The sequence below is a fragment of the Amphibalanus amphitrite genome, unplaced genomic scaffold (genome assembly GCF_019059575.1).
Source record: "Amphibalanus amphitrite isolate SeventyFive unplaced genomic scaffold, NRLGWU_Aamphi_draft 000087F_arrow, whole genome shotgun sequence".
NCBI classification, from domain to species: Eukaryota; Metazoa; Arthropoda; class Thecostraca; order Balanomorpha; family Balanidae; genus Amphibalanus; species Amphibalanus amphitrite.
Window position 1 is genome coordinate 365,931 of NW_024881583.1, and position 11,840 is coordinate 377,770.

Sequence of the window (11,840 nt, forward strand, 5' to 3'; positions counted from 1 at the left end):
TTTCTGAAATGAATGATTGCTGATTAGTGATATCCCAAACTCTGCGAGAATGGAAATGCATAGTCATCGTAGTCAAGCATTCACGTTCCATTGTAAAAGTGTCTCAGGCAAACGGTATTTTGCGGTGAATTTTGAGCCGTGTGGAAATGCATCATGAAATAAATTCAACGAAAACATTATCACGCAACGATATCTTCACGTCTTTTGATCTTCACTATACGAAAGAACATACATTTTTGAGTATGTATGGGGAATTTCTAGTTAATCCGATAATAAATATGGCAGTTAGAGTCCTGCTAAGAGTAACATGTCGCCGGCTGAGGCGGGATCGGCCGACGCGGGAAACGCAGCAGTCACAATTTTGTGTTTACACGTTCATATTTCAATTGTTTACCAACCTATTTTCAGAATTCTTTCACCATAAGATTGCCTGTACATTTCTTAGTCTTCTCACAAAATTTGACGCGAATCGAACGTAATCAGCGGTAAGGAGCGCGATGTAAAGACGGAACCGTTCCGTTCCGTCCCGGCACAGTCTACAATTCAGGCGGCGCGTAGCGGTCGGCGCCGGCTGCCGAGTCGCCGCGTCGCCGCGGCGACAGGATGTTCACTTTACACCGCTATTACTAGAACAGTTGTGAACCGATTTTCTTATTGCTTGCACGATGAGATGTGCAATTCAATTCTGGACAGGTAGCCATAAGTCATTTCGCATCAATATTATGAGATATTGGCGAAAAACAGGAGGGGTGGGGCGAAATTCACTCTTCCCCCTCCACTGCGCGTGCTAACATACGTTTGCATATGTGCCATTTTCTTCAAAACTTTTGAATGGCCCACTCTAATTTTTTCACAGGTTGTTAAGAATATGGTAGGCAATAAAATATATGAAAATGAGCCAAATCGAAGGTGGCGTGTTTTTTGCTATTTCAATTTTTGTGCTTAAGAACAGAGTTAAGCAAATTTCAAGGTCATATATCTAAGTCGATGCAATTCTAAACAAATGCTTAAGAAATTACCTAAACAGTAAGGTTTATTTCATTCAAATCAAACAAGTACAACCAAAGTTATGGTCGTTCAAAAATATAAAGATGCAACATTTTGTAAAAATTTGATGCCCTATATTTAGAAGACCTGTGGTCAGAATGTGCAAAAAACATCAATGTAATGTCCGGGGCGACACAGGAACTCGCTCACAAATTTATAATGAAATCGCTGATGGTAAGGTGCAAAACAGCCGATTTTTGTTCGATTTGACGTGGAATGCCCCATTAGTTTTGAGTTGAGATAGCCATTAGCCAGATTGGTGGCCACTGGCCATGGCCTGCAAATACCGGTTTGGGCACTCACAACATCGAAAAATGCTTTAACCTTCGCTCCAGTGGGGGCGGGGGGCATATGTTAGTTACCCTTACCACCCTGTTGCGTTTTTTTTTTTGCGTGTGAATAAAAAACCGCGGCGCGTTGCGCCGCGCCGCTTGTAGTAGCTTTTTGCACATCAATTTTGGACAACGTGTGAAATTTTTGACCCCAGGTCATGTCAGATCAGGTCACCAGGTCAAGTTAACTGACCAAGCCTAAAAAAGTTTGCAATCATGTCCAGCCTGCAGTGTTTGTCAGAGAGGTTTTAAACTTGGTGGATTGCATGATGTTATGGGAGCCTACAATTTGCATATCTCGGATTTTTTATATGCGTGACCTAAGGTCAGGTCAGTGGCGTGGCCTTTCCATTATAAGTCAATGGAGAAAAACGAAAATGCCTCTAGATCCGTGTGTACGCATAGGAACAGTCCAAATATTTCAGAATCACAATGATTTGGACCACCCGTGACGACCAAGGTTTCCTTTTTGCTGATAGCTTCTAGGTCATCCGAGGTCATTTGAGGCTACAAACAGCTTTTTGCCAATAACTCTCGATTGGAAAGAGATAGAACGCTGAGGTTGGCCTTATTGTGTTTGTCTTGCCGAGACGCATCGACTGATTTGCAACATGACCTTTTCTGGTCAGGTAATGACCTTGACCTGAGGTCAAATTTTGAAGTTAACCTTTCAAGGTCAACTTATAAATTGACCTTTCAAGGTCAAATTATAGTTCATTCGACGCGTCTCGGCGAGAGGAAGACGATTCTGGCAATAGAAATGTCCTTGCTTTTTTTAGTCAAAAGTTATTGTTGAAAAACACTTTTCGTAAAAACAACTATTTTTGGAGTTTTTGCCCGCTGGAGGCTAAACCGTTGACCTGAGGTAATTTTTGATAATTACCTTATCAAAGAAGAGTTCAAAAGCTATCGATTGCTTTTCCCAGCGCTCTTCTAGCTATCATAGTTCTTGAGATAATGGCATGTTTTCTGAAAAATATAATGACAATTCGCAAATTTTGACCTTTTGATGACCTCTGGTTACCTCAATATTGCTCTAAGATGAAAAATGACCGAAATACTTTCTAACGTACGCATCGAGAGCTATCGACTGCTTTTTACCGCGTCTTTCTAGCCCTCTTAGTTTTTGAGTTAGAGGTGGGTGGTAACATATGCCCCCCCCCCCCCCTACTAGGGCGAAGTTGGCTGAGACCGCCACTGGGGCGCGGGTTAATTCGGAGATATGGAATTTCAAACTTGCGGTTTTTGGATTCTAAGGGGCCAATGCATTGGAATGCCCCCTTAGAATATGGCAAAATGTCGGCCAGGATGGGTAGTACAACATAATGATCATTTAAAAAAATGATGGCAAAAAAATGAAGGGCGAAACTATCCGAGACTAACAGCGTTTTAATCGACCGCCGTACGTCAGCTAGGCTCGTGTACAGTCTGTCTTAAAAGTACCGCGCAAAGTGGCGGTGGATCCATCGAGCCTGACTGAGGAAGGGCCTGCTAAATTTGGGTCACCGAAGCAATGGACATCCTCGTCCATTCCCCAGCTCAATTGGTTCGGTGACTTTCAAATTAAAGCAGACCTTTCTCGGTCAGGCTTGATGGATCCACCGCCACTTTGCGCGGTACTTTTAAGACAGACTGTACCAAAAAAGCAGCTGAAAATGCGGTTACAACTATTGCGAACTGGCAAGAAGCTCACAAGTGAAGGCTACGCTACCCAGTATCACATATAGCAGGTCATCGTAAAATGAAGACAAAGCATCGTTTAAAATTCTTCATAATATCTAAAATGCCAAAAGTTTTGGGAAAATAACACCAAAATCGTTAATGTCAAGGACACTTGGCCGCAAAAAAGGTAAATAAATGTAAAGTTTGATCCTAGGAAGTTTCATGAGGCAGATCTGGAGCGAATAGTTTTCTTTCAGACACGAAAACCCGACAAAACCACATGATAGACAGGCTTTAGCCGTTTACAAAGCAAAAGCTCTCTTGAGGAAAACACTCCGCAACCCAGCGAATGTTTTGGCATGGGGAATGTCCAGCGTTTGGAATTTGCAAAATTTGAACAGCGTGTCTCAGAAACCGATGGCCAACACATTCTGCTACGATATTATGCAAAAAAATTACCCCTGGCAATTCCCGTTTGTTCAGGAATGGGGTCCTTTTGAAAAGGGAAATGGTGATTTGGATGTCGGCGCCAGCCTTCGTAAAGGAGTTGGCGCCAGAGAATACATACAAAATACTCATGAATGGTGTCGATGCAAGCTGTCGGCTTTCAGGGAGAAGCAAATGTGGCCGGGGAGCTCGTTAAACTTAAATCCCACGCAGAAACTGCAAGGGATTTCTCTGCAAGAGCTTGAAAGCAGGCCACCTTTTATCAGCCTCCGGCAGCTGACGGAGCGACGAAAATCGGTACCGGCAAATATTTTTGGAGCTACAGCAAAGGGTTTGATTTGAAACATTCCGAATTCGTTGTCAAAGCACGTGCATTTGTCTAGTGTACACAATACACATTATATGCTTTATTGGCATTGTGTCAACGAACTTTTGAGACACCCTGTACTGAGAAGGGGCGTTTATAGTTATCAAATGACCTTTTCTGAGGCGCTGCAATCTATACTCCTTGTTACGCGTCGCTTTGTTGAAAGTTGTCGACTTTCGACACGAAAATAAGCGAAATGTGGCCTTCAATAACCTCTGGTGACTTGACCTTTGGCCTGACCAAAAAGTGACCGAAGTAATTTTGTCAATATTTTTGACGCTCTTTCGAACGCCCCCGTATCGCTACGTGGTACAGGAGCCGAGTTAGATGGGGGGGGGGGTCAAACACCCCCAACAGGGCTTGGAAATCCGGGAGCCCCAGTGCAGCGTGAGTCGTGACGCGGGTTTAAAAAAAACAAAGGGGGTCGGATGTGACCCTCCCCAGGTGGTCGCGGGATAAACACAATGATAAAAAATAAACTCAGCGACACAATCTTCCTCAAGAATGGCGTCCAAGACGGTTCTCCCCCAGTAGCAAACGAAATTCAGAAGACGTCCAGCCTGCGATTACCGATAGTGTTCCCGGCCTCCGCAATACTATCCATCAAATTTAGATGGCCTTGCGTTCGCCTCCTCCGATATTTCTAGCTATCAACCAATATTTGTCCTTTTGGCTCGTGTTATTGTCGCCTGGTGCTTGATACCATGGATGAGATATAGAGGATTATGACTAGATAAGTGAAACTTTTTTAAATATAAAGGTACTGTATTATAGAAAGCCTTCGCAAACGCGTTTCGATTATATCATCTTCAGTGCTAGCTTCCCATAATACAAAAAGAAAATGGTACAAAAGTTCACAACACATCGCAAATACACACGCTGCAATTTTTTTTTCTCACAATATCACGGGTAGAATGTTTTTATATACTTCTGGAATGCAAGACCGCAAATCGCCCCTCCTAAGGTGTAAAAGCCCCCCTTATGGTTCGTACATGGCACACTTTGAATTAATGCCGACTCAAGAATTTTTCTGTGCGATCTCTTCAGACCTGATTTCACCGCACTGGCTTTATCCCACTTAGGTAGGTGACCCTCTGTTTCGGCATGTAACGTAATTGAGTTAGACAAATTATGATTTATCAAATCACGCTTGTGTTCAGTTACTCTGGTTTTAAGCCCTCTGTAAGTTTCACCGATATATACTTTTGGGCAGCCCCCACAAGGAATTTGGTAGACTACGCTGTTCGCCCTTCGCTGTCCTTCAGTTCCTCCCTTAAAGGGACCCTCCCACCTTCAAAAAAGTTAATGAATTGGCATGAAAGTGATGTCGCTCGGTTCAGAAAGAGCAAAAACGAATATCTACCAAATTTCATCGAAAAGTATTCACCGGTTTTCAAGATATTATACTTTTACTTTTGTTTACTTTTTGGGATCTCCGCTGTTCCTAGCGACTTTATTTGAAAGTGCGGCATTTGTTGCGCGCAAAGCAGCATATACCACCGCGTGCTACAAAACGTTTTAGTCAAACATTTAACGGACTTTCGAAAGCCTGATGACGTCATCAGATTCCCGTAATGGTTAAGAGATAGGGACCACGCTGGTCCCACCCTGCAAGTAAAGGGAAGAAATTTCTTGAACACCATAAAGCTGCGGGGGTTGCGACTAGGATAAATGGTGGTTTCTGAGCCTGGCCGCAAACTTGGCTATCTCAACTCAAAACTAATGTTAAGGTGGGAGGGTCCCTTTAATCATGTCACCTATTTTTGTTCCAGATTTTTCTATCAGCCTAACACCTGCTTGATTTAACCCTTTTGCTAAGGATTGCACTTGTTCAGAGTGTGGCACAACAATGACTCGTTTGCTTTTCTGTTGTCTTTCTTCATTTTGGTTCCTTGTATTTGCTTGTTCTTTCTTCTTTCTTATGCGTTTGGCACTGTTCTTGCATCTAATGAGAAAAGCTCTTGGGTATTTGAGCCGTTCAAATACCTCGAAAATGTGTTTGATCTCATCTGCGATGTACTCTTCGCTGCAAATACGGTATGCGCGCAGGAAAAAGCCAATGACGACCCCTGACTTTGTTCTCATGCTATGTGCAGAATAAAAATGAATATAATCCTCCTTACTTGTTGGCTTTCTATAGACCGCAAACTTTACACTAACATCTTCCCTGATAATCTTAACGTCTAAGAAGTTAAGTGTTTGGTCTCTTTCTTCTTCTAGTGTAAATTGAATGCTCCCATGTACTTGATTCAGCTCTTGTAGCTTCACGTTTAGATCCATTTCCTCTGGCGCAATGACCAAAATGTCATCCACATAACAATACCATTTTTCAGCAAGGTGATTTCAATTCAGCAAGGTGATGGGAAATGATACAAAATGGTATCGTTATGTGGATGACATTTTGGTCATTGCGCCAGAGGAAATGGATCTAAACGTGAAGCTACAAGAGCTGAATCAAGTACATGGGAGCATTCAATTTACACTAGAAGAAGAAAGAGACCAAACACTTAACTTCTTAGACGTTAAGATTATCAGGGAAGATGTTAGTGTAAAGTTTGCGGTCTATAGAAAGCCAACAAGTAAGGAGGATTATATTCATTTTTATTCTGCACATAGCATGAGAACAAAGTCAGGGGTCGTCATTGGCTTTTTCCTGCGCGCATACCGTATTTGCAGCGAAGAGTACATCGCAGATGAGATCAAACACATTTTCGAGGTATTTGAACGGCTCAAATACCCAAGAGCTTTTCTCATTAGATGCAAGAACAGTGCCAAACGCATAAGAAAGAAGAAAGAACAAGCAAATACAAGGAACCAAAATGAAGAAAGACAACAGAAAAGCAAACGAGTCATTGTTGTGCCACACTCTGAACAAGTGCAATCCTTAGCAAAAGGGTTAAATCAAGCAGGTGTTAGGCTGATAGAAAAATCTGGAACAAAAATAGGTGACATGATTAAGGGAGGAACTGAAGGACAGCGAAGGGCGAACAGCGTAGTCTACCAAATTCCTTGTGGGGGCTGCCCAAAAGTATATATCGGTGAAACTTACAGAGGGCTTAAAACCAGAGTAACTGAACACAAGCGTGATTTGATAAATCATAATTTGTCTAACTCAATTACGTTACATGCCGAAACAGAGGGTCACCTACCTAAGTGGGATAAAGCCAGTGCGGTGAAATCAGGTCTGAAGAGATCGCACAGAAAAATTCTTGAGTCGGCATTAATTCAAAGTGTGCCATGTACGAACCATAAGGGGGGCTTTTACACCTTAGGAGGGGCGATTTGCGGTCTTGCATTCCAGAAGTATATAAAAACATTCTACCCGTGATATTGTGAGAAAAAAAAAATTGCAGCGTGTGTATTTGCGATGTGTTGTGAACTTTTGTACCATTTTCTTTTTGTATTATGGGAAGCTAGCACTGAAGATGATATAATCGAAACGCGTTTGCGAAGGCTTTCTATAATACAGTACCTTTATATTTAAAAAAGTTTCACTTATCTAGTCATAATTGTCACAATGAACGTTCAATATAGAGGATTCTTCATGGCTCCGAGTGGAAGATAAGGATATCTTTTCCAAACGGGTTACTGAAAAACCGAGCGACGAAGGAGCGAGGTTTTTCTGTAACACGCGAGGAAAAGATATCCGATCTTCCACGAGTGAGCCATGAAGAATCCTATATCTTTTTATGTTGGGGTTTATTCTTAATTAATTAGATATTATATGTAAATGTATTCATCTATGTAAATATAGATCAAAATTATTTTGTTTTTATTTCATAAGCTTCATACACAAACAATCATTAAAAATGGTTCAGTTATTGACCCATCATCACTTGAACTCTTGATTTTTGGCTATGAACCCTCGAGACCTTATCTTTGCATCTCAGAGAAGTGTGAGATAGAAATATCCCTGCACTGTAGTCCCAATGGCAAATAAACCTCAACTAGAAAGATAACACTTGATACTAATCGACCGTGCACAATTTTGATACAAGAAAGCTTTTTTCATATTTGTTGATGGGCGACAGTCCAACCCATAACAGGGGAAAAAATGTACGCTTATGAGTCAAATATCCACAAACGCTCAAATTTTCCCTGGCCATGGGCGACTTCGATGGACATGCAGGTAAGAAAAACTGAGGGTGGCATATAGAGGATTCTTCATGGCTCCGAGTGGAAGATATATATAATTATACATGGGTCTACCGGGAAGATGAAAAATTATAATCGGCACCCGTGCCATTTTTCACCCTGTACCTTAATTCTATAAACTCAAAAACGGGTGATCTTGTCCCGGCCGGCAAAAGATCAAGTGATCTTTTCCCGGCCGGGGAAAGATCAACTGTTCTTGCCACGAATGGTTCATTACGATTTATCCTCGTGTCTTTGGCCAATGGATCTTTCGTTCGGTGTGTAAGAAAAGGATATCTTTTCCAAGCGGGTTACTGAGAGCGAGGTTTTTTCTGGAACACACGAGATCCGATCTTCCACGAGTGAGCCATGAGGAATTCTATATCTTTCTAAGTAGAGGTTTATTCTTAACAGTTAACCCGGCGGGCGGTGGGCCTCCCGGCCACCTTCCGCGCGATGGGGGGCATTTTTTAATTTTGCCCATTTCCAATTTGCATTTCCAACTCAATGGTGTTGGTTACATAAGACCATCAGGTATGGTTTAGGTCACTTTCTAGTGGAGGTCAGGTCAAAAAAGGTCAAATTTCAAAGTTAATAGTTTTGCATAAAATGGGTATTGATTCGATGCAGCCCGTCACGGGGAGTTTAGTGGTGGTCTTTGTTTTGCGCTACGTGGTCTAGAATTGCTAAAAATTGAGTTTGAAAATTTGAAGTCATCAATTTTGAACAGTTTTTTCGCTATAACTTGGCCAAAAAAGAGGTATCGATTTCAAATTTGGTATGTGGATAGAAAGCGGTAGGGACTATCACATATATTCCGTTTTTCGAAATTCAAAAAACTTTTTGGTTTTTTCAGCTATTATATTCAAAAAATCTTCTTTTTTTTACTTTGAGGGTCAAAATCCAAAAATTTCAAAAATCCGAGATAGCAGTTTCGTAGCCCTGTTAATTCTACACCTTTTATGTTAAAACATTTTTCTGTATCTCTAAAGCTGTAGGCCTGACAGCTCTTCCCGGCCCCGCGAAAACTTTTCTTGGTCGAAAATGACCATCACAATGTGTAAAAGCTATTCACGGGAGGGTACTGCTATTCACGGGAGGGTACTGATAGTTTGGTGACGATAGGCGCAGCGGTTCTGGAGATAAATCGAGAAAAAAAAACTTAAGGGGGAGGCAAAAAATGTCCCTCCCCACCGCCTAGAAGGTAAATTAACCAACTACATGAAAATATGTTCATCTAAGCGAAAACAGATTTAGAGTAGTTTCTTTTCTTAATTCTTTCTAAGTTAAATGCACAAACAACGATAAAAAATGGTAGGTTATTGAATAATATAGGTTATCTATATAGGTTATAATCAAAAATATAGGTTATTCATCACTTATTACGAAGCGAGCGTAGTCTTCCCTTAGATTAACGGAAATTTCTGAGTATGAGCGGCCGGCCGTGATCACGAAGTAATCTTGGTGATCACGATTCTGCGACGCTTATATCTCAGCAACCACTTGACCGATTTACACGCGGTAATTTTTGTAGGGTAGCTTCATTCCTTCTACCAAGTATTGGACTATTCCCGATGCATGTGGGTGACCCCTTATGCACGTGCAAAACGAAGAGGTGTCACTTTTGTAATTGTTGCAATATCTCGGTAACTACTTGGCCGATTGCGCTGAAAGTTGGCATGTAGGTAGGCACCCACCAGGCACTGCATATCCATGTGCCAGAGTTGGGGCGCTGCTGCACGTGCGCACGTGCAGGGGTCGATTCCAGATCTCGAGAACGGCTCGACCGATTGCGCTCAAATTTGGTACACAGGGACCGGTTAGTAGGGTGCCGTGCACAAGTCAGTTGGGACCCATTTTGCACGTGCGCACGTGCAGGGTGCCGCTTCCAGATCTGGAGAACGGCTGGGCCGATTGTGCCCAAATTTGGCATATCGCTAGAGACCGGTTAGTAGGGTGCCGTGCACAAGTCAGTTGGAGGTAGGTACCCCCTCGCGATTTCGCACGTGCAAGGCCCACCCTCTCCCTCGCTCCGTTAGTCGCCCCAAAGGGCGTTATACTGGTAGGTACTCTTGATTTTTGGCTGTGAACCCTCGAGACCTTATCTTTGCATCTCAGCGGGATGCAATGATAACATATTCTTATCTTTGCATCTCAGAGGAGTGCAAGATAGAAGTATCCCTGCACTGTAGACCCAATGGCAAATAAACCTCTACTAGAAAGATAATGAAAGTTACTACCATTGCCTCATAAATTACCTACAAATGGAGTTGTCTAGCTTGCATGAAAATAGTTATGGGTGTAGTTTTCCCTCGATGTTGAAGGTGTATGCTGTAACTAGCAACGAGGTACAACTGAAGTGCTTTTTCAAACAGAAGGAGACGAGACTGTAAAGACAGTTTTGAAACTTTCACCATGGTAGTTTGAAAATATGAAGTTTGTAAATTCAGGAATAAAATTATGATATAATCAGTAGATGATAGTGGATCATTAGGTATATGATAGCTGATAATAGTAGATAGTAGGTAGATTTGTATGTACCTAAGTATATATGTAGGTACGTTGGTATAGCCAAAACATTTTTATCCCGCTGGCTGTGGAAACTGGAAACGTAATGGTCAATCAGGTACAATGTGATCATTGTGTTGTGTTTATGAGTACTATTTCAATTTAGATGGACAAATCTATAAAATTAGGCACCAATGACCAACCAACCTAATCTCAAACAGGATGCAATTGTTTTACACAGGTAACTGAGGTGCTCATATTTGGTAGTTGGTGCTTATATGAAGAAAAATACAATGCTGGCATATATTGAGCTAAATCTATCCAATATAATACAAATCTAGTGACATACAACAAACATAGAGCAATAGTGTTTAAACAATACAGTAAAGAATACATAAATACATACACATGTAGACTAGGTCACTGGAACCAGCTGAGAAACTAACTTTGTGTAACTTCATTACAAAAAGATACCTACTACCTACCTTATTGAAGGACCTATATAGATATACCCCTAAAACCAGGGGTAACTTTGACAGGCCAGGGTAACTTTCATTCAAGACCGCTGCCCCCATGGAACAAAATTGACCTAATTTTTTACCATTATTTCAGAGGTAAGCAGTACCTTACCTTACCTTACCGATAGTGGGAATTTCAAAGGCCACTTGTTGGCCTGAGAGGTCCCGATCTCACCGAGCTCGCGGGCATGTAAGGACAAACATAAACTTAATCAGGGATGATGTAGAAGAAGTCTTTTCAGTGGTTTCGAGGCAGGCCTTAATTTGGTTGGTTGTGGAAGAGATGTCAGTTTTCTCAAATTAATGACATGCATTCCCAGATGCCTGAAAAATGTGTTAATATAACTACCAGTATCAGATTTATTGTTGAAAGGGAATTTATTGTTTAAACTAACATTGCTTTTTGCTCCCCATCACTGACCGTAATTTTTGCAGTCACATTCTCAAAAGCACTTCCTGTCCCGCCTTTATTCTGCTTTGGACAGCCTTCAAATCAGTCTGCCATGATTCATCAAGGATTATATTACCACCTTGTAGTTGTGGCAACCAAAGCAGTTTTTGAAAATCTGTCTCCATGAAAGGGACCAATCTTTAAGAACTCATGTTAATCCAACAGTGACAGGAGCATGCATCACACTCTTTGTGCTACCTTAGGCACCCTTTTCATAGAATATAGTGAATAGAATGCCATGCAACTCTGAAGCCGCTATTAGAAGTACTAATGATTCCCATGTCAAATTTTCATGAAAAAATGAGCACTTTTAATAAAAGTAAACCCACCTGGAGTAATTTTGATCAGGCTCAGTTGTTGTTTTTTTTTTTTTT